Raw genomic sequence first — 25,129 nt, forward strand, 5'->3', positions numbered from 1 at the left:
TACAAACCTGTGCACTTGCAGGCCCAACAACGTCTACAAGAAGAAGGTTGTGTAGTAGACATCATCGGCGAGGGCCCATGCGGAGGAGGTGCGGCGCCGGCGGGCGTTGCTGACGCCGGAGCAGCGCGCCGAACCGCAGTACGCCGTCGACTCGCCCAACTGGGCTCGATGGTTCGCCTTCGAGCACGAGAAGGCGAGACGACGCGGCGTCCGCGGCGTCGACCGCAGCCTGCGGCCGCCCCCGCTCGTCGTCCGCGACGAGGACCAGGAGGCCGAGGCCGCCTATCAGGCGGCCATTAAGGAGAGCGAGGAGGATGCGTGGTGGAGGGAGGCGGATGAGGCGGCTTTCCAGGCTGCCATGGCGGAGGCCATGGCCCTCTCCGCGGCGGGCGACTTCGTCGTGCCGCCGGTGACCCCGCCGTCCCCGCCCAAAGCCGAGCCGGAGGAACAGGCCTACCTCGAGCGCTACTCCTGGACCGGAGTAGTGCGTGAGTGGGTCAGCGCTCCGCCGATCTGGCTCGGGGCGACGGCAAAGCAGGAGGTGGCCTTCCTTGACCACTGGCGCCGCGTTCGGCTGGCCGAGGAGCGCCGGGAGGGCGAGCGCCTGGAGATGGTCGAGCGCAAGGCCGACGAGGAGGCGCAGCAGGCCCAGGCAGCGGTGGCGCAGCTCGACATCGCCGCTCTCTGGAACACGGTGTTCCCCTGGGCCGGCCCTGCGCCGACGCTGATCGACCTCACCGGCACCGACGCAGACTCCGCCGCCGACGAGGAAGCCTAGAGCAGCGCGTCGTCTAGTTTTTAGTGTTTTTATGCTAATTAATGTAATGTGGACTTTCGCCGGCCTTCGTGGCCGGCTTTATGTTTAATTAAATGCATGTATTTATTTTTAAAAAGCTTTTTAACTTTTTTTTTACGCGCAGACAAAAATGGGTCGGGCCAGCATTGGGCGCTCGCGCCGACCCAAACACAGCGCCGGACGTTTGTGTCTGCCGGGCCGATCCAAACGGACAAAAGGCGGATAAAAGCGCCGTCCGTTTGGGTCGGCCCGTTGGAGTTGCTCTTACATGCTCGCATGCTCCAGCGATTCTCGGCCGTTGAATCTTTGATCCAATGGTCATCATCGGTCTGTGGTAAAGGTTGCACGCTTGTCCAGAAAACCGAGGCGCTGCCTGGCGCGCTCAGCGCCAATCTCGCAGTGGACCGGAGGAAATGCGACGGATGCTGTGAGGTCGCTGCGTGACTTGACGCGTCACTAGCAGCATGGTCGAGCTGCCTTCGAAGCGAAGCTAGCTCCTGGCGCGCGGCAGGAATAAGCAGGGGAGCCGGGCTTTGTCAGATGCTGTGCGCCCGTGAGGAAGAACACGACTAGGCCTGGACTGAGTCATGATTTCGGTCAGTGCACTCATATCGGCCCGGCCGGCCGGCCGGCCGGCCAGGGAAACCATTATTACTAGTATAATGCCCATGCGTTGCCACGAGCCAAAACTATATAGAGAGATAGTATCATTTAAATAAACTGTAATTCATCATGTGGATGTTGCATACGACTTATAGTTGTATTGCTATAAATTTCAGTCCTTCTAATACATATTTTCTGGTTCCATATATAAACACACTGCATGAGTTCAGCGTGTATAAAAAAGACGGTGGCATAAAATTCTGCAATTAATAAAAATGCAGTTCGTTTGAAGTGTGTGCATCTCAATGAGTTTTTTTTACTCTCTCAACATATTAGGGAAATGAAGATGTTCTCCCCCACGCAGCCAACACCCCCCCAGCCACCCACCCACCGTGGTGTCGGCATAGATGCAGATGTCCTCCTTCGGCTTGGATTGTTTTCAACCAGCTCACGTCCCTCCCGCGCTAGTGTATCGGGAGGCGCAGGAGCAATGCGTCATGTAAAGTTTGATGTACTCGGTGGAGGGCCGGCTAGAGGATGAGGTGCTGACCGTGACACGAGAGGTGGGCATCTCTAAGCCGGCCAAGATGCGGTGCGTTGTCGGTGTGCCTCATGTGCTCGCCGGCACCAGTGGCGTGCTTGGCTCCCGCATTGGCTTTGGGAAGACTCTTGTTCAGTTGCTCCCTCTAGTTTAGGTACTTCGACTGACTTGGGCATTCGGAATCAAATGGTGATAGTGTGGGGCCTATGTTTGATCAGATGGTGGATGTTGTCATATTTGGATGAGGAATCCACCAAGAAGGTTGCGACCTCATCGTCCTAGTAGATCTCCTATTCACAGGCGAGTTTGTCCCCTTTACAAACCAATTCTTTCTCACAGGTAATGGCAGATCAGTGATTGTTTTCTGTTTAGTTCTTTGCCTTGTTGGTGAAGGAAGTGAAAACAATATGATCATACAGGGAAAAATCTTCTTCAATGTGGATGTTCTAGAAGATTTTGATATACATATTGGTCAATACATGTATATACAAGTACAGAACCCACTCCATCTTCAGCTATAATATAATGTAACTGCAGTTCAACACTTCTGTTAGAGATGTATGATATGACTACTGCACCTTTGTGGTTTGCACACTTTTTTTGTTGTTTAATTTGCAAGACCTATGTCAAATTCCTCGAGAATTTAGCTTAGTCTGTTTGCCAATATGATCTATATAGTCGGCTGCATGTGCCTTGCCAATGTTCGTGTAGTTATACTTGTCATGGGATTAATTTATGCAGTTATTACCTGATACAATTTTTTACTCTTGACTTATTCAATTCACTGATCAATTGGTTAGATAGAGAGATGGTTATTTTGCCCATTAATTGCTTAAATAAAGACTAAACCCACAAGTTCACCCTTGAAGTTGAAGTTATAGTTGAATGTCGTGTGTTGCCACATATTTTTTTAGAAATAAATTCAATGATCAAATAACATAGTAATTCACAACGTATGTGGCATACAGTTTTTGACTATATACTGAGAATATGATATGATAAGTATCGTCTAGGAGCCCATGCTCACTGTCTTCACTGGTCTGATGTCCATCATCACTTCTCCTCTGCTCTGATGTCCATAGACGATGATGGAGGTCTTGTATCCATGCTCTAGGTTCTGACCACACGAGCATAATGGTGAACTCTCATTTATGTTGCCCCCTTTGACATTCTCCCTCGTGCTCTCTTGCCCTGCCATGTCTAGCGCCGCCTGCTCGCTCACCAACATATCTAACAATTCCTCAAAAGTTCAAGGATGACACAAAATTTAAAACATATGATGATAACAAATTTAGCCCACGGATTGGAAGGAAGAAATGATTTCCCCCCATGACATGCTGTCCAACTCACCTAGCTCAGAAATGTGGAGAATAGGTCCAAGATGTCCCAGTGCGGTTTGCTATTGAGAATTGAGATCCTTTCCTTCAACAATCCAAATCAGTCTCTATAAGGATAATTAGAGAAATGCTACGGATGACCCATCTACACAATTGGAAGTGTTCTTTCCTGCTCCTAAACCATGAACCTGAGAGTTATAATTTGCTTCGTGTTCATTCCTTGGTCCTGCATGGAACCAAACATTACTCAGAATCAGCTCAAAAAAACATTACCCACAATGCTTTTTTACGCAACTAAAAGAAACATTCAAAGAAAAGTCCGAACAACTTCACTTTAATGAAACAAATTCAGTCAAAAATTTGTTCTTGCTGGCGATCACATCAATATAAAATAGAAAGTATCTTTCAAATTTTAAGTTGTAAGGTGCAGAATGTCATCCTTTGTCGTCTACTTTGATGCCCAATCTGCATACCTTCTTGAAGAAAACTGAATAAATTGTCTAGTCCACACCCTATATCAGCTTCATCGCCCATAGTTGAATAATGCAGTAGAAGAGTTGTACTAATGCCAAAAAAATGCAGGGTTCAATTGTCAGAAGTCTCCCTAATGACATGTTATTTATTGTTGTCGTTGCACACACTGAATCTTGTTATTCCGCCTGCAGCTAGATGCCTAGATGAACAAATACATATCAGATTTGATTATAGAAGGGATTAATAAGAGGACATCACTAAAACGTGAAAAAATTGTAGGTAATATTAGTGTATTTTACCAGAAAATATCATTGTGCAAATTAGCAAACACCTTCCGTGCATAGTGGCTAGAGAGGTGAAAATAATTGAACTGTAACATCACGACATATTGGAGATAAGAACTCAGTTAACCTTTTATGTGGCATCAGCTTCGCATCAGATCAATTCCATGGATAAAAAACAACTTGTTCGTAATGTGGTACTACCCTCTTAGGCTCTCATGCTCTTTCTCTTGCAGATGCACGTGATCCCAAATTCAAAGGACGACAGTAAAGGCTTGATCATATACCGTGGCTGCCGTTCTGATCTGAGTGCGGCCACTACAGTCATCGTGGTGATTCTGCCTTCAAGCATAGCCACGGCGGTCGTAACCAGCGGAGGCGGTTCCAGCACCGTTGCACCGGAGTCAAGATTACCTAGCATGCATGTCACACGCATGGCCCACGGACGCTATGTAGCTACCCGCACCGAAATCACAGGAAACCCAACATAACATGACACACACCCTGCAAGAACAGAGGAATCTAGTGAAGAATCAGCAAATATTAATATATTATAACCCAAGAAGAAACATAACATTTGAGCTAACCTGAGATATCAAAGGCCCCGGAGGTCGATGGGACGACGCAGTCGCGTCCGTCTCCTCGTCGTGGCCAACCTGACGCAGCAGATGACTACAGACCGACGTTGGCTGCACCAATAAAAGTTTGTATAAACAGGATAATCATATATCTAATACAACATCAAGGTTCAGGATTCACGATTGTATTCAGTACATGAATTCTAGATGTGTTATGACTTATGGCTAATGTGTCATTCTACAGTCGAAATTACTCGAATGAAATATAAGAAATCAGTTGGTCTTTCACAAACACGATTTCAAGTCAACATTATGTCCACTTTTACAACAGATGGCAAGTCATATCCTAGTTTAAATTGAAGGGTTTCATTAGAACTGAGAGCTTCTTCTAGGATACTTTAGAAGATTTTTCTACTTTTATTTGCATCCAGATAATCGAAAGGTATGGTGACAAGACAACATATTAATTTGGCATACCTTTGGAGAGCAGCTATTGACATTTCCCTTGAATGCAGAGAATTGCTTAATCTGAAGACCAAAGCGAAGCGGGCTGCTAGCATAACACCTGCCCAAAAATTAGGTGCCCAAAGAGAATCCAGGTACACATTGAGGAATGGCATATCCAACGCATCCGCTGCAAGAAGAAGAGTTCAAGATACATATATATATATATATATTTCAGATTCCAGACTGATCTTGCTGTATTTATTTTTTACGGAAGCTAGAAAATTTGCTTGTTAGCCAATAAAGAAAGACAGAAGCAAACATGCCCAGTTCCTCTTAAAATAAGCTAAGAAGGAGAAACATGACCTTAGGTTAGTGTTCAGGCTTAGGTATCGTACATTGGCAACTAACAAAATATGATGTTCCCTTTGGTTGGATACATTTTCTTCCTGCCTAGATTGAGTCAAAATTAGATGATGCATACATTCAGAGTAAAGTACATGTACACATCCAGTGGTACAATCAAGATCTTCATCAGTCTTCTTCTCAGGCTACATGTAAATCTTCTCTAGTAGTCCTATGAGCATAAACAACTGCTCGAATCTACAAAATTGAGGAGCAATTCGGTAAAGAGACAACCACCTTTACAATGACAGTTTATAATACTATAAGTCAATAAGCGTCCAAGGCAAGTTGTGTGATTTACAAGCCTTCAGAAATGTAACTGTGTTCTACGTGTACAGAAATAATTCTCTCGTGAGGTTGTACCATATAACATAATTTTTCAGTCACTTGGTTCAGTTACGCAGAGATGGTGTTCTCATTTCCAGTTTCTAGTGGAGACAGAAGAAACAACTTTCTTAGGTTCTCCAAGTAGTATGATTGGTACCAGGCTCTTGTAGGTTCAGCGATGGATGGTTGAAAAAATGCAAACAACACACTCAAGTGATTGTTAGAAAAAACAAGCAACACAAATAAAAGTTCCCTCGGTTAGCAATATAGTGTACCGCTTAAAAAGAAACTTCGATCATTAACTGAATTTTGTCTATGCTTCAGTTTTAGAAGACTAATTGGTGTTAGGCATTTGAGAAGCTTACCCCAACTGATGCACAGGATTTACAACTATAAGAAGAGATGGTAATACAAATATTCATTCTACTCTAATGCAGAAAAGAACAATAAAATTGGAAAATAAGAAGAAAGATAAAATGAGCACCTACTGACTCACCTGTATGCTATGGATCTTCCGCCTCACAGACTCTGTTGACCTTCTTAGTGCACGGCAACGACGCTGCTTCTTCTGCTGCATCCGGTCTTGGGCTCCATGACCTCATAAACGACTGATTACTCCACCACTGGCTGCCCTGCTAGCCTTTAAAACCAACATCTTCCACATTGCGCCAAAGAGGAGCAGAAAACACAGACTGGAAAATTACATATGTATATAGCAGAGGCAAACATATATTCTGCATATATTTTCGAACTTGAGTTTGGGCTCTCAGGGGTATTCTTCCTTCATCCCGACCCACCAGGCTCTCAGTTGCTCTTTTACAAGTAAATACTACATGTTTCGATACAGCATTCGGTTTAACCTATTTGGGTTACATATCAACAATATAAGGCAAGACTAAAATGAGAAGCATATTTTAGTACACTGGGAAAGAGTAATATATGAGGAAGTATGGCAAATCATCTTACATTCCGAGGTGAACAATGAACTATATCCACAACTTCCTGATTGTTCAAGTGCTCCCATAGTTCATTTGATGCAAATATAACAAACTGATATTCTGCACACTCTATGTTCTTCAATGGATGGTTCGGGACAAAGAATTGGATTATGGAAGGGCCTTGGAATATGGAACCAAGCCAGAAGGGGCTCATGGTTAAATTCCGAACTTATTAGGTAGGTGTGGCCAATCATTCTGGAAACCGAATACAAAGAAAAAAACAGAGCACAAGTAGTTATTATGTGAGATATGTGAGAAGACATCGATCTTGGGACTTTGTATAAATGGTATGCTCTTGGCATCGTTAATCCATGAAATGGGGCGCAAATTGAAACCTTTATCAAATAAACTCCTGGCCCAGGTTTACACAAACTCCTGGCCCGGTCTTGTGGCGCCTTGGACCTCCTGACCCTGAGGCAAGCGAGGTCTGAGTTGGTCCTCCAGCCGTCATACACAAAAGCTATGCAGAAATCACCTGTACACATGTGGTCCGACACATGAATGAATATCCGCGAATGTGACGAGCAGGTTAACCCTAAAATCAAATTCTTCGCCCAAAAAATCAATTTGACAAATCCAGCGATGGTAGGAGAGGGGGAGGGCTGGGCATCTTACTCGTGGACGTTGGTCTCAATGACCTGGCAGACAAAGAGGGAGATCATGGAGGTCTTGCCGGCCCCTGACTGGGCCTGGGCGATGACGCCGTGGACGGTGATGATTGGGATGACGGCGCGCTGCTGGATGGACACGCCCTTGACGATGGCTGGATCTGGAGGGGAGGTGACGCCGCACTGCTGGATGGATATGCCCTCGACGACGACCGGATCTGGAGGGGAGGTGACGGCGCGTGCAGAGGCCACGCCCGTCGTGGTGCTGGTGGAGACTGCCGGGCGGCGGTGTCATAGGAGTGGCGGCGCATGGAGAGATGCAGCTGGCAAGGGCGTCCATGGCGTGGGTTGGTGCTACATCTTGATCTCGTGGAGGAGACGGAGTCAGGGAGAGATGCGATGAATAGGAGGGGTTGGCCTCGAGGAGAGAGGACCCGACGCGTTCGGTCGGGAGCCTGGCAGCGTGAGCTGCTCCCTCCATCATCGCCGCCGTTTGGAGAGGGGGCGTGGCCGCAGCCGACGCATTCATCGGCCACGGCGAGGCAGACGAGCCCGGCGACGGGATTTGATTCGGTGGGTTGCTGCGTCCTAGAGGGAGACGAGAGCGGGTTAGGGATAGGGCAGATGGGTCACTCGGGGTTTTTTTTGTGTCACTCGGGGGTTTTTTTGTGCGCGTGCGTGGGAAAGGATGATGTAAAAAAAACCAAGGTGAAAGAGCGTGGTGGAAGAGGAGGACGAAAACAAATCGGACGAAAGTGGTGGGACGAAAATAAAACGCGGAACGCGACCTACCAACTGAGACATTAGGAGTAGAAATTCTAAGTACATGTTAATGTTCCACGGGGACCGTGCATGGCCTAGCGTTGCACGCTGCTAGTACCCGGTAAATGTCCAGTAGGAAGTTTGAACGATTGGAAAGGGATGATATTTTGGGATTTTGCATCCATGAACCAACGGATTTGATGGGGTACACTTCATGTTCATTGGTGACGGATGAGATGGTATAGCTGCAGAACTTCCCACTAGTATTTTTGTGAGTTAATTCACTCAACCTGTGGTTGGATGGATAGAGGGACTGTGATATCCGCAGTCCACCAGGGTTAAAGTCATGTTGCTCGCATTTATTCCTGGATTTATTTCAGGATTTCCGGCGATGCACATTCAGTGGAAGGAGACATTCCCGTCGACGACGAGGTGACTACGGCGACTTCGTAAATTTCAAGATGATATGCCGGCTCAGTCTTTCGGAGGTGCTCATAGGGGTAGGTTGTGCGTGTGTGTATTCATAGGGGTGAGTGTGCGGCTATGCGCGTGTATATAAGCACTTGCGTCTGTACCGTGTTCAAAAAAATCATCGACATATCCCAAATTTCAAGTTTCAACAATAATTAGACCAGCAAAATATGAGCCATGTAACATAAAACGGAATATATCAATAATATTTTTGAATAAGTGTATCCTCATCCATCGTACAACAAACGCCATTTTGGAGTTAGGCACAAAACTTGGCAATTGCATGGGATGTCTTTTAGATAAAGAGTGGATTTTTATTGACTCGAATAAAGCATAATGGTGGATTTTTATTGATGCGTCTACAGAGAGTGTCAGACGTCCCCTCACATGTCTTGCCAGGCAGCCACACTCCTCAAATCTAAACCCTCAAAGCAATCCATACATATGGATCATATAGCACAAATTCGTCACAATTCAACAATACAACAAAGCAAAACAAATCACAGTTCAACAATCTCGGCATTGCCAAAATGAAATTCAAACCCAGGCCATGGCTGCCCAACATGATGGAGTTTTCTGATGCCATCCATGCCGCCTTCTGTTTCGCGTCTGCAACTGCCATTACCGCTCTCGCAGCCTCGTACTCTCTGTATTCGTTGATCTCCTTCTTCCTCTGAAGCCACTTCCTTGCTTGCCCATCCATGAGGCTTGCGTCAGTAAACATTATCCTCGAATTCTCCGTCTTGCAACTCGGCCATGGACATGAGTCCCACGACCGACGATGAGGCAACATCTGCTGCGTCAGTGGGGGTTTGGGTACCCGACAACGACATCTAGAATGGCGGGTAGGGGTGGCGGCAAGGATGTGGGCATGGTAAATGGTAGACGGACGCGGGAGGAGGGCGGTGGATTGGGTGGGACTTGATTGATTTGGTGCAATTTCTGGTGGGTCATGTCTGTGGGATGACATGGCAGATGCGGTCGGGCCTCCTCATATCAATCCCAAATTTGGGTTAGATATGAGGAGTGCCGGTCGGCCCGAATTGTTGGAAATATGCCCTAGAGGCAATAATAAAAGGATTATTATTATATTTCCTTGTTCATGATAATTGTCTTTTATTCATGCTATAATTGTATTATCCGGAAATCGTAATACACGTGTGAATACATAGACCATAATATGTCCCTAGTAAGCCTCTAGTTGACTAGCTCGTTGATCAACAGATAGTCAAGATTTCCTGACTATGGACATTAGATGTCGTTGATAACGGGATCACATCATTAGGAGAATGATGTGATGGACAAGACCCAATCCTAAGCATAGCACAAGATCGTGTAGTTCGTTTTGCTAGAGCTTTTCCAATGTCAAGTATCTCTTCCTTAGACCATGAAATCGTGTAACTCCCGGATACCGTAGGAGTGCTTTGGGTGTACCAAACGTCACAACGTAACTGGGTGACTATAAAGGTGCACTACAGGTATCTCCAAAAGTGTCTGTTGGGTTGACACGGATCGAGACTGGGATTTGTCACTCCGTATGACAGAGAGGTATCTCTGGGCCCACTCGGTAGTGCATCATCATAATGAGCTCAAAGTGACCAAGTGTCTGGTCACGGGATCGTGCATTACGGTACAAGTAAAGTGACTTGCCAGTAACGAGACTAAACGAGGTATTGGGATACCGACGATCGAGTCTCGGGCAAGTAACATACCGTCTGACAAAGGGAATAGTATACGGGGTTGCTTGAATCCTCGACATCGTGGTTCATCCGATGAGATCATCGAGGAGTATGTGGGAGCCAACATGGGTATCCAGATCCCGCTGTTGGTTATTGACCGGAGAGCCGTCTCGGTCATGTCTGCATGTCACCCGAACCCGTAGGGTCTACACACTTAAGGTTCGGTGACGCTAGGGTTGTATGAATATGAGTATGCAGCAAATCGAATGTTGTTCGGAGTCCTGGATGAGATCCCGGACGTCACGAGGAGTTTCATAATGGTCCGGAGGTAAATAATTATATTATAGGAAGTGCTGTTTCGGCCATCGGGAAAGTTTCGTGGTCACCCGGTATTGTACCGGGACCACCGGAAGGGTCCCGGGGGTCCACCGGGTGGGGCCACCTATACCGAAGGGCCCCGTGGGCTAAAGTGGGAGGGGAACCAGCCCCTAGTGGGCTGGTGCGCCCCCCCTTGGGCCTCTCCTGCGCCTGAGGTTGGAAACCCTAGGGGGGAGGCGCACCAATTGCCTTGGGGGGCACTCCACACCCCCGGCCGCTGCCCCCCTTGGGAGATTGGATCTCCAGGGCCGGCGCCCCCCTGGGGGCCTATATAAAGGAGGGGGGAGGGAGGGCAGCCGCACCCCGAGTCTTGGCGCCTCCCTTCCCCTGCTACACCTCTTCCTCCTCCCGCAGTAGCTTGGCGAAGCCCTGCCGGATCCTGCTGCATCCACCACCACGCCGTCGTGCTGCTGGACCTTCATCAACCTCTCCGTCCCCCTTGCTGGATCAAGACGGAGGAGACGTCACGCTGACCGTACGTGTGTTGAACGCGGAGGTGCCGTCCGTTCGGCGCTAGGATCTCCGGTGATAGGATCACGACGAGTATGACTACCTCAACCCCGTTCTTTTGAACGCTTCCGCTCGCGATCTACAAAGTGGTATGTAGATGCATCTCTCCTTTCACTCGTTGCTTCGATGAACTCATAGATGGATCTTGGTGAAACCGTAGGAAAATTTTTATTTTCTGCAACGTTCCCCTACAGTGGCATCATGAGCTAGGTCTATGCGTAGTTCTCTATTGCACGAGTAGAACACAAATCTGTTGTGGGCGTGGATCTTGTCAACTTGCTTGCCACTACTAGTCTTTTCTTGCTTCAGAGGTATTGTGGGATGAAGCGGCCCGGACCGACCTTACGCGTACGCTTACGTGAGACAGGTTCCACCGACTGACATGCACTAGTTGCATAAGGTGGCTAGCGGGTGTCTGTCTCTCCTACTTTAGTTGGAGCGGATTCGATGAAAAGGGTCCTTGTGAAGGGTAAATAGAAGTTGACAAAATCACTTTGTGGTTATTCGTAGGTAAAAAAACATTCTTGCTAGAACCCAATTGCAGCCACGTAAAAGATGCAACGACAATTAGAGGATGTCTAACTTGTTTTTGCAGCAATTGTCATGTGATGTGATATGGCCAGAAGTTGTGATGAATGATGATTGATATATTATAATGTATGAGATCATGTTCTTGTAATAGGAATCACGACTTGCATGTCGATGAGTATGACAACCGGCAGGAGCCATAGGAGTTGTCTTTATTTTTTGTATGACCTGCGTGTCATTGAAGAACGCCATGTAAATTACTTTACTTTATTGCTAAACGTGTTAGCCATAGAAGTAGAAGTAGTCATTGGCATGACAACTTCAAGAAGACACAATGATGGAGATCATGATGATGGAGATCATGGTGTCATGCCGGTGACGAAGATGATCATGGAGCCCTGAAGATGGAGATAGAAGGAGCTATATGATATTGGCCATATCATGTCACTACTTTATATAATTGCATGTGATGTTTATTATGTTTTATGCATCTTGTTTACTTAGAACGGCGGTAGTAAATAAGATGATCCCTTATAATAATTTCAAGAAAGTGTTCCCACTAACTGTGCACCGTTGCTAAAGTTCGTCGTTTTGAAGCACCACGTGATGATCGGGTGTGATAGATCCTTACGTTCACATATAACGGGTGTAAGACAGTTTTACACATGCAGAACACTTAGGGTTAACTTGACGAGCCTAGCATGTACAGACATGGCCTCGGAACACAAGAGACCGAAAGGTCGAACATGAGTCGTATGGAAGATACGATCAACATGGAGATGTTCACCGATGATGACTAGTCCGTCTCACGTGATGATCGGACACGGCCTAGTCGACTCGGATCGTGTAACACTTAGATGACTAGAGGGATGTCAATCTGAGTGGGAGTTCATTAAATAATTTGATTAGATGAACTTAATTATCATGAACTTAGTTTAAAATCTTTGCAAAATATGTCTTGTAGATCAAATGGCCAACGCTCATGTCAACATGAACTTCAACGCGTTCCTAGAGAAAACCAAGCTGAAAGATGATGGCAGCAACTATTCAGACTGGGTCCGGAACCTGAGGATCATCCTCATAGCTGCCAAGAAAGCATATGTCCTAGATGAACCGCTAGGTGAAGCACCCATCCCAGAGAACCAAGACGTTATGAACGCTTGGCAGTCACGTGCTGATGATTACTCCCTCGTTCAGTGCGGCCTGCTTTACAGCTTAGAACCGGGGCTCCAAAAGCGTTTTGAGAAACACGGAGCATATGAGATGTTCGAGGAGCTGAAAATGGTTTTTCAAGCTCATGCCCGGGTCGAGAGATATGAAGTCTCTGACAAGTTCTATAGTTGTAAGATGGAGGAAAACAGTTCTGTCAGTGAGCACATACTCAAAATGTCTGGGTTGCACAACCGCCTGTCCCAGCTGGAGATCAACCTCCCGGACGAGGCGGTCATTGACAGAATCCTTCAGTCGCTCCCACCGAGCTACAAGAGCTTTGTGTTGAACTACAATATGCAGGGGATGGTGAAGACCATTCCTGAATTATTTTCAATGCTGAAGTCAGCAGAGGTTGAAATCAAGAAAGAACATCAAGTGTTGATGGTCAATAAGACCACTAAGTTCAAGAAGGGCAAGGGTAAGAAGAACTTCAAGAAGGACGACAAAGATGTTGCCGCACCCTGTAAGCCAGTTGCCGGGAAGAAGTCAAAGAATGGGCCCAAGCCTGAGACTGAGTGCTTTTATTGCAAGGGGAAGGGTCACTGGAAGCGGAACTGCCCCAAATACTTAGCGGACAAGAAGGCCGGCAACACTAAAGGTATATTTGATATACATGTAATCAATGTGTACCTTACCAGTACTCGTAGTAACTCCTGGGTATTTGATACCGGTGTCGTTGCTCATATTTGTAACTCACAACAGGAGCTGCGGAATAAGCGGAGACTGGCGAAGGACGAGGTGATGATGCGTGTCGGGAATGGTTCCAAGGTCGATGTGATCGCCGTCGGCACGCTACCTCTACATTTACCCACGAGATTAGTTATGAACCTCAATAATTGTTATTTAGTGCCAAGTTTGAGCATGAACATTGTATCTGGATCTCGTTTAATACGAGATGGCTACTCATTTAAATCCGAGAATAATGGTTGTTCTATTTATATGAGAGATATGTTTTATGGTCATGCCCCGATGGTTAATGGTTTATTCTTAATGAATCTCGAACGTAATATTACACATATTCATAGTGTGAATACCAAAAGATGTAAAGTTGATAACGATAGTCCCACATACTTGTGGCACTGCCGCCTTGGTCACATTGGTGTCAAGCGCATGAAGAAGCTCCATGCTGATGGACTTTTAGAATCTCTCGATTATGAATCATTTGACACGTGCGAACCATGCCTCATGGGCAAAATGACCAAGACTCCGTTCTCCGGAACAATGGAGCGAGCAACCAACTTGTTGGAAATCATACATACCGATGTGTGCGGTCCAATGAGCGTTGAGGCTCGCGGAGGATATCCTTATGTTCTCACTCTCACTGATGACTTGAGTAGATATGGGTATGTCTACTTGATGAAACACAAGTCTGAGACCTTTGAAAAGTTCAAGGAATTTCAGAATGAGGTAGAGAATCAACGTGACCGAAAGATAAAGTTCCTACGATCAGATCGTGGAGGAGAATACTTAAGTCACGAATTTGGTACACACTTAAGGAAATGTGGAATCGTTTCACAACTCACGCCGCCTGGAACACCTCAGCGTAACGGTGTGTCCGAACGTCGTAATCACACTCTATTGGATATGGTGCGATCTATGATGTCTCTTACCGATTTACCGCTATCATTTTGGGGATACACTCTAGAGACAGCTACATTCACTTTAAATAGGGCACCGTCTAAATCCGTTGATATGACACCGTATGAATTATGGTTTGGGAAGAAACCTAAGCTGTCGTTTCTAAAAGTTTGGGGATGCGATGCTTATGTCAAGAAACTACAACCTGAAAAGCTCGAACCCAAGTCGGAAAAATGCGTCTTCATAGGATACCCTAAGGAAACCATTGGGTATACCTTCTACTTAAGATCCGAGGGAAAGACCTTTGTTGCCAAGAACGGATCCTTTCTGGAAAAAGAGTTTCTCTCGAAAGAAGTAAGTGGGAGGAAAGTAGAACTCGATGAAGTACTACCTCTTGAACTGGAAAGTAGTACAGCTCAGGAAAATGTTCCTGTGGTGCCTACACCAACTGGAGAGGAAATTAATGATGATGATCAAGGTACTTCGGATCAAGTTGCTACTGAACCTCATAGGTCCACAAGGACACGTTCCACACCAGAGTGGTATGGCAACCCTGTCCTGGAAATCATGTTGTTAGACAACGGTGAACCTTCGAACTATGAAGAAGCGATGGCGGGCCCAGATTCCAACAAATGGCTTGAAGCCATGCAATCTGAGATAGAATCCATGTATGAAAACAAAGTATGGACTTTGACTGACTTGCCCGATGATCGGCGAGCGATAGAAAACAAATGGATCTTTAAGAAGAAGACGGACGCGGATGGTAATATTACCATCTATAAAGCTCGACTTGTCGCTAAGGGTTATCGGCAAGTTCAAGGGGTTGACTACAATGAGACATTCTCTCCCGTAGCGAAGCTGAAGTCCGTCCGAATCATGTTAGCAATTGCCGCATACTATGATTATGAGATATGGCAGATGGATGTCAAAACAGCATTCCTTAACGGGCATCTTAAGGAAGAACTGTATATGATACAGCCGGAGGGTTTTGTCGATCCTAAGAATGCTAACAAAGTATGCAAGCTCCAGCGATCCATTTATGGGCTGGTGCAAGCATCTCGGAGTTGGAATATTTGCTTTGATGAGATGATCAAAGCGTTTGGGTTTATGCAGACTTATGGAGAAGCCTGTGTTTACAAGAAAGTGAGTGGGAGCTCTGTAGCATTTCTCATATTATATGTAGATGACATACTTTTGATGAGAAATGGTATAGAACTTTTGGACAGCATTAAGGCCTACTTGAATAAGTGTTTTTCAATGAAGGACCTTGGAGAAGTTGCTTACATATTAGGCATCAAGATCTATAGGGATAGATCGAGACGCCTCATAGGTCCTTCACAAAGTACATACCTTGATAAGATTTTGAAGAAGTTCAAATGGATCAGTCCAAGAAAGGGTTCTTGCCTGTATTGCAAGGTGTGAGATTGAGCTCGGCTCAATGCCCGACCACGGCAAAAGATAAAGAAGAGATGAGTGTCATCCCCTATGCTTCAGCCATAGGATCTATTATGCATGCCATGCTGTGTACCAGACCTGATGTAAACCTTGCCGTAAGTTTGGTAGGAACGTACCAAAGTAATCCCGGCAAGGAACACTGGACAGCGGTCAAGAATATCCTGAAGTACCTGAAAAGGACAAAGGACATGTTTCTCGTTGATGGAAGTGACGAAGAGCTCGCCGTAAAGGGTTACGTCGACGCTAGCTTCGACACAGATCTGGATGACTCTAAGTCACAAACCGGATACGTGTATATGTTGAATGGTGGAGCAGTTAGCTGGTGCAGCTGCAAGCAGAGCGTCGTGGCGGGATCTACATGTGAAGCGGAGTACATGGCAGCCTCGGAGGCAGCGCATGAAGCAATATGGGTGAAGGAGTTCATCACCGACCTAGGAGTCATACCCAATGCGTCGGGGCCGATCAAACTCTTCTGTGACAACACTGGAGCTATTGCCATTTCCAAGGAGCCCAGGTTTCACAAGAAGACCAGGCACATCAAGCGTCGTTTCAACTCCATCCGTGAAAATGTTCAAGATGGAGACATAGATATTTGCAAAGTACATACGGATCTGAATGTCGCAGATCCGTTGACTAAACCTCTTTCGCGAGCAAAACATGATCAACACCAGAACTCTATGGATGTTCGATTCATCACAATGTAACTAGATTATTGACTCTAGTGCAAGTGGGAGACTGTTGGAAATATGCCCTAGAGGCAATAATAAAAGGATTATTATTATATTTCCTTGTTCATGATAATTGTCTTTTATTCATGCTATAATTGTATTATCCGGAAATCGTAATACACGTGTGAATACATAGACCATAATATGTCCCTAGTAAGCCTCTAGTTGACTAGCTCGTTGATCAATAGATAGTCATGATTTCCTGACAATGGACATTAGATGTCGTTGATAACGGGATCACATCATTAGGAGAATGATGTGATGGACAAGACCCAATCCTAAGCATAGCACAAGATCGTGTAGTTCGTTTTGCTAGAGCTTTTCCGATGTCAAGTATCTCTTCCTTAGACCATGAAATCGTGTAACTCCCGGATACCGTAGGAGTGCTTTGGGTGTACCAAACGTCACAATGTAATTGGGTGACTATAAAGGTGCACTACAGGTATCTCCGAAAATGTCTGTTGGGTTGACACGGATCGAGACTGGGATTTGTCACTCCGTATGATGGAGAGGTATCTCTGGGCCCACTCGGTAGTGCATCATCATAATGAGCTCAAAGTGACCAAGTGTCTGGTCACGGGATCATGCATTACGGTACGAGTAAAGTGACTTGCCGGTAACGAGACTGAACGAGGTATTGGGATACCGACGATCGAGTCTCAGGCAAGTAACATACCGTCTGACGAAGGGAACACTACTAGAAATACCACTACTAATGGCGCACCTAATATGGCCATTAATGGCGCATCACTGGTGCGCCATTGATAGCACGCCATTAGTAATTTTTACTAATGGCGCACCACCTGGTGCGCCATTAGTATCTGCGCCATTAGTATGCCTCCCAGGGGGCATGTATACCCAGGTGCTTTGGCATACTAATGGCGCACCACCTCTGGATGCGCCATTAGTAACAGCAGCATACTAATGGCGCACTACCCGGTGATGCGCCATTAGTATGCACTGTCATACTAATGGCGCACTGTCATGTGATGCGCCATTAGTATGAATATTAGGTTTTTTTTATTTTTTTATTTTCTGTTTTTTGCACAGGTTACAAAATGTATAATTTGACAAAATATAGACATCACACATCAACAATAGATTCATCAAATACAATAGAAGATTAGTCTTTGAATACAATTCATCATATTAGTCTCCGAATACAATTCATCATATTAGTCTCCGAATTGAAAAGACCGAACAAAGATAGAACATTATATTACAAGTCTCGAGACCGCGAGTAGCGAGTTTATCTTCGCATTACAAGTCGATATCGATCATCTAAACTACCATCACATAGAAGAGAGCTGCGGTCATCACGATGAGCAACATCACGATGAAACTCGTCTTCATCCGGTTCCTCCAACGCTCCCTCCCCTCTCCCGCTAGATAGCGGGCGTATCTAGATTCGGCCTCGGCCCTAGTGGTGTACCCTTTGTAACTGTTACCGCTGAATCGGTGAACCTGTCTCCGACACTCCTCCCAGTCATCGTAGACTCCGGGAACCTTACCCTTGTACACGACATACGTCGGCATCGCTATGCACTAGCCAAACGAAACGTTAGTACCAATTCACAGACAATACATAAGCAATATATAAGTATGCAACAGAACGATCGGAAGAGAAAAGCAAGACATTAATAGCATCGATTACATCTAAGTTGAACGACTCTCGAAACCAAAGAGACATACTACAAGTTCATTAAAGTTTAATTACAACATGAGCCAATCGATGTTTCAGAACTAGACAACTCGACTCAAGGGACCGGAGCGTGGATGAAGCCGCCGTCTATCGTGGGAGTCATGAAAGAACGGGCGTTGTCATCCTGCATTTGTAGCATTGTGTCGATGTCACTGTTGGACGGTTGATTTCCGAGGTAGAACTGCCCCGAGGTACGAAGGACATCTTGATGGATGATTTCCGCAAACTCCGACTGGATGCGAAAGAATTCTTGTCGGAGGTCCGCGTCCTGGATTGCCGACACGCTCGCGGCCCAATCTTGGAGTTTACTCGGTAGCAGAAGTTGATGATGGTCCCGTACGATCGCCCGCATGTGATGGATGGCGTAGTAGGCACCCTTCTGACCGCCAGGCGGCTGCTTGACGCAGCAGAACGTCGTATTGTGGGAGAACACGTGCTTGCCGTACTTACGAATAGGCCTGGTGAAGGTGCCTCCAGATTTGGCGTAGCCGGGGAGAACATCATCAAGAACCTTCTTGACATTTGTGTAGTCTACGTTCGACTGACGGTCCGGGTCGAAATACGTGGCCATGGAATATTTGGGGCTTAGGAGGATGAGCGTGCAATGTGTGTCACTGCAGAAAACACGGAATGTTAAAAGAAAAACGATCGAAATGTAAGAATTCATATGTTACGGGCCGGTTGAGGGGAGGACTTACTCGGGAAAGTAAGGCACGAGGAAGTTATCCTTATCTTGGTTTGCCAGAATGACGCCTTCGAGGTAAGAACTCGCGACTTGCCGGTCCCCAGCGCCGCCCAAGATCTTGGCACGCATGTAGAAGGGGTCGACTATCACGATGTCCGGGGTCTTGTCGCGAATGATCCGCATCTCCATACTCAGCGAAAATAGCCGAACGAAGGTATAGTGCAGCGGATGAAGGTTAAACATAGCAAAGATGTCATCAAACCGCAGGACGATCGTACCCCCGATGTCGCCATCCACAAAGCCCTTGCCCTCTGGCACCTTGGCCACGAAAACCGGGTATTCCACATCCTTCTCTCTGAGACGCCGCTTCTCCAAAGAAAAACACTGTCGTGCAGACTCCGCATAGCACCGGTTGCAGCATTGAGCATATTTGGTGGTAGCATCGCCCTACCCGCCACATGCACCCTCCTCGAGATATCCTTAGGTGAAGGTGGCCCGTCCTGAGCACGGATCGTACTCGGTGCCGGCTGGCTCGCACCCTTCTTACTCTTTCTTTTGCGTGCCTTCTTCTTCTCCTGTAATGGGACCGAGTTTTGCTCACAGACCGCCTTCTTGAGTGTGTTGGGGCTGATAATATTTCGCACCTCGCCTATCTGAGGCTCGGTGAAGTCGGCAGCTGGAGGCGTCTCCTGAGAGCTGAACGCCAGACGGCGCCTGTTGCAACTTGGCTTCTCCGCGGTACGAGCTAGATCGCACACGTCTTTTGTTGGGTTTGGTTCTTGAGAAGGAGGCCCCATGAAGTCGCCATCGTACCCATGCTCGGCAAAGTACTGATCGACGTTGCCAAATGTATCATAGTCGTCGTCGTCGTCATTCTGATCCTGTGCCATATGCATGTTTGGATCCAGTGGCATAGGGATGTCCGGCACCGTTACGGCGGTCTTGCCATGGGGCCGACTTGGCGCCGGCACGACTGGCGGTGTTGTCTTTGGGGTGGTGTCCCCCGCCCCCAAACGAATCTGGCTCTTCGGCCAAAGCAGGGGCCAGCTCAGGCAGGCGCTGAGGGTCATCACGTCATCATCGTCGGCCCCGACGGGTCGATTCGGAGGTAACAAGTCATCGCAGCCTGGCAGCACCCGAACCAGTTGAACCCTAAACAAGTTGGGTGGCATCTGGGTACCGTGGAACAAGGGGTTGCCCGGTTGAACGATTTTGCCCTTGGCGACATCGACCAACTCGTTGTTCACGAAGTGGAGGAGAGTGCACGGAACGTCGGCGGCGCCCTGCGAAAACATGTAGGGCGTCAGGGATGCCCAGTCAAAGGCAAGGAGATGAAGTCCTCGGCCGAGAGAGGCTTAATTAGTTACCGTGATGATGGCGTCGAGCTCGGCTAATGTAGAGGCACCGCCAACGGCGGGCGTGCAGTTGACGGAGGGGCCGCTTGCTGCAGAGGTGCCGGCCGGCGTACACCCGGGTGCATTAAGCTCCCGTGCCGGCGTCGGAGACACCAATGCCGCCTCCGCCGGAGGCACCAATGGCCCCGCCATCGCATTATGCGAGTTGCTGGCCGTGAAGCTAGGAATCGGGGGCGGCCCCTGTTGGCCGCCCGCAATCCACGCACTCAACCCCGAGATCAAGGTAGGCACAAGGGCGGTGATCGTCGCTCCGAGTCGTTGTTCCACTTGCTCTTGGACAACCTCCGGAATCCGCGCCACCTGTGCCTTGAGTTCTTGAACCTCTCGCGCCTGGCTTTCCGAGCTGGTCTTTTTCTCCTTCCGCACACCAGCGGTATAGTATGACCCCCATTTTGTCGACAAGCCTTTGCCGGCCACACGACCAGCTGACGTCGGCTTACTGAGCTTATCCTTGTTCTTCATTATATTCAACCCCCTATTTAGAGTGGTGTCCCAAGGGTTGCTCTGAGTCGACCCCGCGCTACTGCTTTCAGTCGCCTGCGGAAGGAATGTGAACCATTTAGAAATTCGGCTTCATTAATTAGAATGCAACCATATGGAGCTAATTACGCGGGGGTGTATTCCTTACCAGAACAAGCTCAAGCCGCCTGGTCTTCGGATCCGTGGTAAGCTCCTTTGTTTTCGGGTCCTTCTTGTACCGGGCCCTGACAAAGTTCCTGGTCTGCTTGTCACCGTATTTATCGAAGAGGGGCGGTAGGCCTTGCTCGGCACGGTCCGCCTCCTCCTTGTCCCATATAGGCTCCGCCACTCTGTAACCGCCGGGACCGAGTGTGTGTTCCCCTATGTTCAGCTCCCGCATTTGTTTCCCCCACTCACTTGATTGGGAGCTTGCGGTGCTCGAGCAATTGATCTTGAAGTCGTTGTAGTCCTCTTCGGTGATCGAAGGATTTTTCTCCTTGATCTTCTCATAACTCTCACCTTTCTCGATCATTCTCTTCACATTGCTTTTCCAAGTAGACAGGGCCTTGCTCATCTTCGTGAGGGCAGCATTGTTCACTTTATTCCCTTTGAGGCTTGTGTTTTCGAATTCAGCGGGGAACTTGTATTGTTTGTGCAGCTTCGTGAAGAGGAGGTTGCGCAAATTCCCTCGGTCAGGATGCCTCAGGTTCTCGGTGTTGTTCGAGACGGTGCTCCGGACAATGCACCCGAGCTGAAGCGAGTACCCCTTGACTATTCGTTCGGGCGCCGTTGGATTCCCGTTGGAGTCCACTTCAGTAACTTCCTCCTTGAGGGTGCGGAGCACGATCGGGCGCCGGTCCTTCCGTTGCCTCTTCGGCTGGCTGCTATCTGTGCGTGCGCCGCCATCATCAGTGGTGGCATCCTCGGCGGCACCATCAGTGGTGGCATCAGTGTGGTCATCCTCGGCGGCACCATCCGTGGTCTCAGGATCGGTGGGGAAGGCGGCGGCCTCATACAAGTGAGGTTGTTCCTCCATCTCCTGGGACAGCTCCCAGAATGCCTTGCCGCCCGAACCCCCGGCCTCATCATTGTGGGCCATGTTTCTCTCTAAATAGAAACAAAGTTTGGTCAAAAAGTTGGTTATTGTCAAGGAACAAGATCATGGTCTCATCATTTAGGGTTTGTCGACACCGAGGCATCCTAAAATCTAAGCTTTTATCATTGAGGGTTTTTCGACGCCAAGGCACCCTAAAAGCCTAACTTTTCATCATTTCGGTTTTTATCGACACCGAGGCACCCTAAAAGCCATGCATTAGTCACAAGTACGCCGGGGCACTTGATCCTACTTAATTAACTACTAAGATACCCCGGCCTATGCATTAGTCACAAGTACCCCATATGTCCTATTTTTAGCAAAGTCATGCTAAAATTCACGGAAAATTTCAGCATGACCTTTGCTGAAAATAGGACATATGGAGTACCTGAATTTGCCGGAATGGAAGTTAATCGACATTCCGGCAAACTCAAGGGCCTCTCGGGGTACCTGCAAAATCATCACGACACGATGGTCGGAGACAAAACCCAGCAAACTAGCAAAATCATCACAAATTGTTTTCTGTTAAAGATGATCATCATCTTTACAAGTCTTTCTCAATGTGATCACAAGTAATTCAGAGGCATCACAAGTAATTCAGAGCATCACAAGGCATTAGTAGTTCAGTACATGAACAAGTTTTACAAACCCATATAAGAACAAGTGAATTCTAGTCCCATTGACACTCCTGGTTTTCTACAAACACCAAGTACTAGGGCACACAAAAGTTCTGAAATTTGTGTGCCTAACTGAATTAACTGAATTTTCAGTAACCGAATAAACTGAATTTTCAAAACTGCAAGAAGCCAATTAAAAAAAATCCAACAACACTAGAACTGAGCTGATTGACAGTAGTTTTGTTCACTGTTATGAAGAGAAACTTCTTCTTGTAAGAAAGGACTTCGCGTGTGGTTTGGAATATTCAGAAATCAAGTTGAAATATAAAACCATATAGAGGTAGGTATGCTACAAGTCTACAACATATATACTAATTAATCAACTGCAATCAGGAGACAGTTTCTTCTTCTAAGTCCATCTCACGGTTCGCTGAATTAAGAAAAATACATCAAAATTAGAGACTTTAGGCAAAATACATCAAAATCAGGAGACAGTTTCTTCTTCTAATTATCCAGTTTCTTAAGGCAAATGGATTGCTAGGTCAGTACCGGGACTACTATAGCATAGTCATGCTGAGCAAGAAGGTATTTGTGGAGAAGTTCATATGCCCTCAAAAGGAAGCTGCACCACACCTCGCTGAAGACTATGCAACCGCTTGCAAAGGGGAAATGCCGTCTAATTTTGGAATAGCCTCAGAAAATTGGCCTAACTGGATGTTGGCTATCTTTTATAGTGTCTCTGTTACATGCCAGTTTGGTCATTGCTAACTCTTGATGTAACTGATATTTTGATTCCTGAACCCCCGATATGCTGTTGTGGTTAATCCTAAGAGAAGATTTTGAACAATGAGAATTCCATGGATATGTTGTGTTTCTGACTTCCGTTGAGGATCATGGAAATTGGATATGTGAGTGGTCGGTGGACCAACTTTTCACTAAAAATAACAGAAGAGTCCTTTGTTTTCCACTAAAATTATCAGTGTCATCTGGTTTCATGGCAATATTTATCTAGCATGTTCCGTATTGATTTCATTGTATTTTCTGTTCCATCATATTTCAGTTAGTACTAAGGTTCTTTTTTTAGGGAACTCAGTTAGTACTCAGTTTACAGAAACGGTTCGATGTCTATCATATACAACCATTTTCCCTGTTATAAAAGACATGAAAGATCACAACAATATTGATCTGAAAAGAACAGAAAAAAAAGAGAAATAGTATGTATGCAGTGAAAAATATATATTTATTGATGAATTAGTAAAAGTTATACCTGGGTGATGAAGTGCCCACCAGTGTGGTGATTCTACCTTGCTTTCTCAGCCGTGGGTGATGAAGTGCCTCTGTTCTGTTGTGTCTGCAGTGGTATGGAGATGAATGAATTGGTATTAGGTTCAAATATGATCGATGGATACTCTAACTGTCCCAGAAATATTGAGTTTACTTGATCAAAATTGGAGGTTAAGATAGCTTGAATTTTTCGCTGGGATTAGACTTACGTTTTATTCAAAAATTCCAGCTAACTCTCTCTCAAACAAAAGAAAAATGAATCTAATTATGCTGTTAATATAGAAGTAAGATGGAGCCATCCACTACTGTTAAACTAAATAGTGCTAAACTAGAAAGGATATTAGATAATAATGGAAAGTAAAGGAGCCCAAAACCTTCAGAGCACACACAATAGGAGAAAGAGTATTATAGCACTTGCTTTTCAGTCATTCCAATGAGCACGAATGCTATCAGCTGTCATAAGAAAAAAATGTTCTACATGTTGATTATGGTTTTGCATCAAGAAAATTACAAATTATTATAAGCACATATGGTAGGTTTCTGTGGTTCAAAGGTAATGTACTTGATCTAAAGAAAGGCACGACTATGAGAAACTGAAATCATTGTCACGTTGTAGCTTCAGAATTTGACTCAGGTTGAACCTTCCAGTACTACACGGACAAGAAGACCATAACAAAATCCCTATCATCGGACCAACTACTCCAGTTTTCACTCGAAATCTATGAAGCTGAAACTTTCACTGCCCTGTTGCTGTCCCTTGTCCCATTATCTTACTTTTTTTCCAGGAAAGCTAGCTAAACGATTGACCGGTGTGAAGATTTCCATGAGAAGCATTGTCACATGGCCATCTTGGTTAAGCCGCATGAATACATAGCTACAACAATCGATGGAATCCCTGCAAGCAGGGCAGTTTCGCTGTGCATAGCTAGCTAGGACCTCTCTCAGGAAAGTTTCAGTTGTTCTCACGCCTAATGCAGTGAGTGTAGCAAGCAAACTGGGTATCTAGTTTAGTTGGGGAGGAAGAAAACTAACCACGATAGACACCTAGAGCATCAAAGATGGAGAGAGCAGAGAGAGAGGGGGGATGATACCTTGACGAGCTCCCCTGATGGCGTGGGTAGTAGGGTCACAGCAGCGTCCCAGGAAGAGGCGCACGGCGGTCCGTGGTCGAGGCGGCGTCG

At 46.5% G+C, this 25,129-nt stretch overlaps 1 long non-coding RNA gene across 6 annotated transcripts; it reads right to left on the minus strand.

Annotated features, from left to right (window-relative positions):
* Window positions 1-2,796: 2,796 nt before the first annotated feature.
* Window positions 2,797-8,031, minus strand: LOC119337187. Of its 6 annotated transcripts, XR_005163062.1 has the most exons (9): window positions 7,400-8,031; window positions 6,753-7,259; window positions 6,283-6,646; window positions 5,088-5,244; window positions 4,620-4,721; window positions 4,163-4,536; window positions 3,751-3,950; window positions 3,291-3,503; window positions 2,797-3,170 (listed from the first exon to the last, which is right to left on the minus strand). It is a non-coding gene; the product is annotated as an uncharacterized LOC119337187 (long non-coding RNA). The 6 variants fall into 6 exon arrangements; XR_005163060.1 differs by having other exon boundaries at window positions 4,320-4,536; window positions 6,283-7,259; XR_005163059.1 differs by having other exon boundaries at window positions 2,797-3,150; window positions 6,283-7,259.
* Between the last annotated feature and the right edge of the window lie 17,098 nt (window positions 8,032-25,129).

The sequence above is a fragment of the Triticum dicoccoides genome, chromosome 7B (assembly GCF_002162155.2).
Source record: "Triticum dicoccoides isolate Atlit2015 ecotype Zavitan chromosome 7B, WEW_v2.0, whole genome shotgun sequence".
Classification (NCBI taxonomy): Eukaryota; Viridiplantae; Streptophyta; class Magnoliopsida; order Poales; family Poaceae; genus Triticum; species Triticum dicoccoides.